The sequence below is a fragment of the Nycticebus coucang genome, chromosome 1, assembly GCF_027406575.1.
Source record: "Nycticebus coucang isolate mNycCou1 chromosome 1, mNycCou1.pri, whole genome shotgun sequence".
NCBI lineage: Eukaryota > Metazoa > Chordata > Mammalia > Primates > Lorisidae > Nycticebus > Nycticebus coucang.
Window position 1 is genome coordinate 5,613,759 of NC_069780.1, and position 6,260 is coordinate 5,620,018.

The 6,260-nt window shown below is 43.1% G+C and overlaps 1 long non-coding RNA gene across 2 annotated transcripts; it reads left to right on the top strand.

Annotated features, from left to right (window-relative positions):
• Nucleotides 1-3,174: 3,174 nt before the first annotated feature.
• Nucleotides 3,175-5,046, top strand: LOC128581058 (uncharacterized). 2 transcript variants are annotated; one of them, XR_008378772.1, is made up of 5 exons: nt 3,175-3,448; nt 3,580-3,710; nt 3,864-3,905; nt 4,156-4,277; nt 4,913-5,046. It is a non-coding gene; the product is annotated as an uncharacterized LOC128581058 (long non-coding RNA). The 2 variants fall into 2 exon arrangements; XR_008378771.1 differs by lacking the exon at nt 4,913-5,046 and having other exon boundaries at nt 4,156-4,747.
• The last annotated feature ends 1,214 nt before the right edge of the window (nt 5,047-6,260 follow it).

The window sequence follows — 6,260 nt, forward strand, 5'->3', positions numbered from 1 at the left end:
ATGCCCTTCCCATGGGACAAAACACAGTCCCCTTATAATGATGAGAGGGGAGGATCAAATAGCTCAGCTTTGGAAGGAAGCTGATCTGTGTTTTTAGGAGTGAATAGAACTCATTAGTACTGTGACATTCCTGGTGTGGGCCCGTCACAGAGCTGCCTGTCTGCCTTTGATACTGACATGACGCAGCTGCTCCTAAGGCTCAGTTCTGGAGGTGAGATCAGACACCCAATCTCTCCCACAAGCCATCACACGTTAGAGACGCCTGATTCCCCGCAGGCCCCTGAGAATCTTCTCATCTGTCATTTTTTTCTACTCATACCAGAAGGGATTTTCTTCCCTCTGCTTATATTCCATGGTTTTATGTAACTCTCCATTATAAAGGGATTTTAAACAGCAGCCATGTATTACAAGACTCACTAAGTAATCTGAGAGTCTAAACTTCATTTTACACTGAAAAAATGGGGTGAATACAAGAAAATGAACCTTCCCGGATCCCCTCACGAATGCGTGGCTGCTGACAGCTTTCCCAGGGAATAGGAGTGACAAAGTTGCATAACATCGATTAGAGTCAGAATGGCAGACAGAAACAAGTGTTTGAACACTTGGGCTTTGCACATAGAAACACACATTCCTTCCTGACTGATTTCTGTATTTAGAAATGGAGGCAGAAGGATAAGCCAAGCAGGGGCAGAAGTAAGTCCCTGAAATCAAGAGCTGCCAATTTCTGATCAGGACCAAATCCAGGAGTGCTGTGGTTTTTAAATTGTGTTCTTCAACCTCACTTCCCTCAAGTAGGGGTCTGGCAGGAGTTTTCCTTTTCTTTTTTTTATTATTAAATCATAGCTGTGTACATTAATGTAATCATGGGGTACAATGTGCTGGTTTTATATACAATTTGAAATGTTTTCATCACATTGGTTAACATAGCCTTATGGTATTTTCTTAGTTATTGTGTTAAGACATTTATATTGTACACTTAGTAAATTTCACATGTACCCTTGTAAGATGCATCATAGGTGTGGGCCCACCAATTACCTCCCTTCACCCATCCTCCCCACTCCCCTCCTTCCCTATCCCCTTTCCCCATATTCTTGGGCTATAATTTGGTTTCATAGTAAAGCTGAGTACATTGGATACCTTTTCTTCCATTCTTGAAATACTTTGCTAAGAAGAATATGTTCCAGCTCCATCCATGTAAACATGAAAGAGGTAAAATCACCATCTTTCTTTAAGGCTGCGTAATATTCCATGGTGTACATATACCACAATTTATTGATCCATTCCTGTGTCTATGGGCACTTGGGCTTCTTGCATGACTTAGCAATTATCAGTTGGGCTGCAATAAACATTCTGGTACAAATATCTTTGTTATGATGTGATTTTTGGTCTTCTGGATATATACCTAGTAGAGGAATTGTAGGATTGAATGGCAGGTCTATTTTTAGATCTCTAAGTGTTCTCCAAACATCTTTCCAAAAGGAACGTATTAGTTTGCATTCCCACCAGCAGTGTTGAAGTGTTCCCTTTTCTCCACATCCACGCCAACATCTCTGGTTTGGGGATTTTGTGATGTGGCCTAATCTTACTGTAGTTAGATGATATCTCAAAATAGTTTTGATTTGCATTTCTCTGATGATTAAGGATGATGAGCATTTTTTCATATGTCTATAGGCCATGCGCCTGTCTTCTTCAGAGAAGTTTCTCTTCAAGTCCCTTGCCCGCCCTGAGATGGGATCACTTGTTCTTTTCTTGCTAATACGTTTGAGTTCTCTGTGCATTCTGGCTGGCAGGAGTTTTCTGAGGGTTCCGCATTTATTCACTGGTTACTTCTAACCATCACCAATATTTTGCTGGAGAGTAATAATAATTCCTTCTTGCTTTTTTTCACTTTTAATAAACGGAGATTGTTTTTCCTCAGGGCCTTATTTGGTTTAGACAAATGGTTACCATCTTATGATGTGAGTCGAGTTATAAAATAGGTAACATTGGATAGTATCTCACGAAGTTGTGTGATTTTAAAAAGTTAGTCCTCTAACTTCTATCAGAAGGGTGATGTTATGAGCCAGCCCAGATTCTGCCCAAACGGAGCCCTCTGTATTCACATCAGCACTAGGACCCCTCTCCTTCCTCACGTCCCTACTACAAACACCAAAACCATGCTACGTGAAACTGAAACTGTGCACAAAATATATGTAAGCATATATTCCTCTTTTATAAGCCAAGCCTCATGACGGTCAGTGACCAAAACCCTAGTCCAAGTAGCTTAGACAAACGCAGACTACATCGGCAGGAGCAGATGTCCACGGGATGGGGAGTTGGGCTGAGCAGTGAGCAAGGAACTCAGCAGTGGGAAGCCAAGAGGACCACGTCTCTCCTCTCCCACGCTCAGCCTCCCTCTCTCTCCAGTCTCTCTCTTTCTCTCTCCCACACACACATTTCTGCCAATGTCTGTCTTTCAGTCTCAATTCTTCCTACTCCAGCTTGACAAGAGACTTGACTACTGAGCCCTCCAAGGTCTCCATCTCCAGACTGAACTACTAGTCACTCTTAGGGAAAAGGCACCCTGAGGAGGAAAGAAAGTGTCACAAATCACTGTGTTTCAGTGGTGGTTTTAGTAACTTAAAATTGTTCATACCTAAAATAGGTCGATGAGGAGATACAGGTAGGGAATTGGGGGGGGGGGGGCTTACTTGGATTATCAATCAGTTTTTCAGGAAAAAAACTTGTACTTGAATCTATTGTCATAAAGTTAATTACCAAAAAGTTAAAGTTCTGTCTCTTAACACATCTCAGGGTGACGCTCTCCAACTGTATGAACAAGTGTGTGAAGAGTGAGCCTCGTAGTTTTGAGCAAATGGTCAATCAGTGATACTTGTAATCCAGCCCTAACCAGCCATGCCTCAGGGAAGCCTCACAAAGTGACTGTCCCACCCAAAGAAATCCCAACTCACTCTGCCCTATGCCCTGCTCCTGACCTTGTGAGACACTTCCCGGCCCACCACTTTCACCTCCCCCAACCTCGCAGCAACCCGCCCAACTGCTTCCTGTGGCTTTCCTAGTGGAGCAGGCTGTCTTCAAAGGTGTGCGCGTCCGGGGCAGGGGAGCCCTGCAGCAAAAGAATTTAGAGGCAATTTGAGGTGTCCCGTTTTGAAGGGCCCTTTGCCTGCCCTGCCATGCCGTTAGCCATCCTCTCTTGCATCTCCGCCTTCCGCTCTGACTCTTCCCTCTCAGAAACCATCCCAGCCCCTGCAAAATTTCCACCTCTCTCTATGCAAAGGAATTTGTCTCTCCTGAGTCCCTGAAGACCTGGCTCTTCTTCTGGGAGGAGGGAAGTAGCCACAGCTTTGAGATCACAGCCATGAGAGTTCACTGTGGTCACTAGCCACAAGTTGCTCTTCCCAGCAGCTCTCTGAGGACACCAGACAGCGTCTGTGTTCCAGACTCCGTGGTAATTATTCTTCTCTTTTGCTGTGCTCAACCTTCCCTTCTCCTCTCTCTAATAATACTTCTTGTATGAATGTCTCTGTTTCTCATGAAACTCAGAACCCTTTTGTAAAAGTTTTCCTTTTCCATATACAGGCTGCAAACACGGTTTTACATAAATGGATGGATGTGATCAGACAGCAACGTTTTCTACATTTTTCTTTCCCTAGTCTCCTTGGTTTTCTTCTCTCTCCTTCCCTCGTTGTTATCCACGCTACTTACCTAGGGTATGTATCTTTTTATATTTCTCTTAATGCTTATATAATTATATATGAACATCTTCGTACAAGTAAATATAAGTGGTAGGAATAGCATTTTGGTCTTATAAAAATGTGATCGTATTTTCCAGGCCTTCCTGTATGTTTTTTTTTTTTTCTCAGACAACAACGACTCATGGAAATCCCTGCTACTCACCTGATCAGGTCCAGTTCTTTTTGCTCAGTGGGTGCATGACGTCGCAGGGAATGCATCTTTCCTAATTTGTTCAGCATCCCCATTTCGCCCAGTGAATGCTGTGGCATCCCAGAACATTCTTCCACCTGGTGCTTTGCTTTCAGACAGTTTCTCAGAAGTGATACTTTCTGGGTTGAGAGATATATGTACTTTTTTACTTTAATAGCTATTTGTAGTTTATTTTCCAAAAGTCTGCAACAATTCCCACTTCCTTTGCAGAGTATGATAATCTCCTTTGCCCTGGTACCACCACCATCGGCAGCACGCTCGGCTCTGCAGTTTGGCAGGTGCAGGCCACCTCACTGTTACTCCAGTTCGCGTTTCCTTGGTCTGTCGTGAAGGTGACCATCTTTATTTTTTCTTGGATGGTCTCTGCACATCCTTTGCTCACTTTCCCATTGAGTGTTTACCATCTTGTCAACCTGGAAGAGCTCTTTTTGTGTTAACCCTCTGTTCATCCCCTACATTATAAGTATAGCAGAACCTCCACAGCTGACCACCTCCCTACCCTGACCATCTCCTTAAGTTGACCTGATTTTCCTAGACCTGGTACACACCGCATGTACGTATCAGTACAATAGGCCAGTTCCTGTTGTTACCACATCTGTATGTTGGCCAATTTGTTATAGACCCTTGGGTGTCAGCTTGCAAGGGTTCTACTGTGTTTTTTTAATCTTATCTTTACTGATTTATTTTGCCTATAGTATCTTTTTCTACATAAAAAACTTTTTCCCCAACATTATACAGTCTGCCCTTTATAGCTTCTGAACATACTCTTGCTTTAAACCTCCTCACCCCCAGAATGTGTAAATATTCTTTCAGAGTAAAAAACAAAGCGACAAACAGTCCTAACGATTGCTTTTCTACCTGTAAGTATTTACTTCACCTAGTAACCGATGGTTCAACACATTCTTTTGTTTTCCCTTAATGACCTAAAAATTGCTGTAAATATCCTCGTTTTTTGTCTCCCGTTAAGTTCTGCCCAAGACTGAAGGAAGAAGGCTGCAGGGACACCACCCCCCAGGAGGCCGTGAATGTGAAGTCTCTGGAGACCAAGTTCTAGAAAGAACATAATCCAGAGGGCTGGAGGCTGTGGGAAGTACAAACGAATCACAGACCCAGAATGAAAACACTAGTCACAGCGTGAGGATGCAGAGCGCCTGGGAGAAAGTAGGGGTGGAGATCCAGAGCTAAGTCAGGGAGAGATTTTTCGGGACTGTGATCCTTACAAAGGTGCCAAGGCCCGAATTTATCCAGCCCTGGTTATGGTGTTAGAAACCTGTGCAAGCCCAGAGACTGAAGAACTCTGTGAGCCTTTGGGCACAAGCTTAGAAAGTAAAATGTCTTTACACCCTTTTAGAAGGGTGCACCCAAATTCATAAACCCCTTCTTTTAGCACACTTTCTTTAGCACACTTCGCTTACTGTAGACTCCTCCTGTGTAATGTTCCTGGTTGATTCTGTATTTTTGGTAGCTCTTTTTCCCTCTGGCTTTTAAAATAACGTGGAAAGGAAAACAAGGTTATTATCTTTTTTACAAAATAATATACCAGTACTTAGTTTCATGTAATTTACTCATAGCATCCATACTCTATAAAATCAATCACCTTCTGAATTCAAATAAATTATATTTTTCATAGGAAAAAGATTTACCAACATCACCTGTGTTTTTCAAATCTATTTGTTCTTCACGTTAGCAATGGTATAATAAAGGAAGTATTTCCAACGAGCCCGTGCTTGCTCTAATGTCGTGAGTGACCGGCTTTTACCTTAGAGGAAACACCTTTATCTGCTATCATCTGAGTCAATACTGTTGCAGCTACATTCCATCAGACTGATGAAACACTGGACTCTGTCAGCTTGGAAAAACAGAAGTTGAGAGAAACATTCTGGCATCATCTATCATGGGGCAGAGAAAAGAAATTCTGCAGACAAAACAGCAGTATTTTCTTTATGCTCAGAAAAAGAACACACAACAGGAACAACAGTCATTGCTTTCCGTAGAGATCTAGGTGTAGACCCGGGGTGTTCTGATTCTACTTTCCCGTCCTTTCCAGAACTTCACTCCAAAAGCCGCCATGTCTCTGCTGTTGACACCCACACACAGGCCGCCCAAGCCAGGCCTTCCCAGCCATTGCTCCACACTTCCTATCTCTGCCCTTCATCTAGAGCCCAGCCATGGGGAGAGCATTTTCTGCTCTATTCGTCCCACCCCTGGGCTACTCAACAGGTGAGTAGACTTTCAGGCTTTCCTGAGAGGAGCCCACAATAAAAAATATTTTTAACCCTCTGACCCAGGACATGAACAAACACAGCATAATAAAA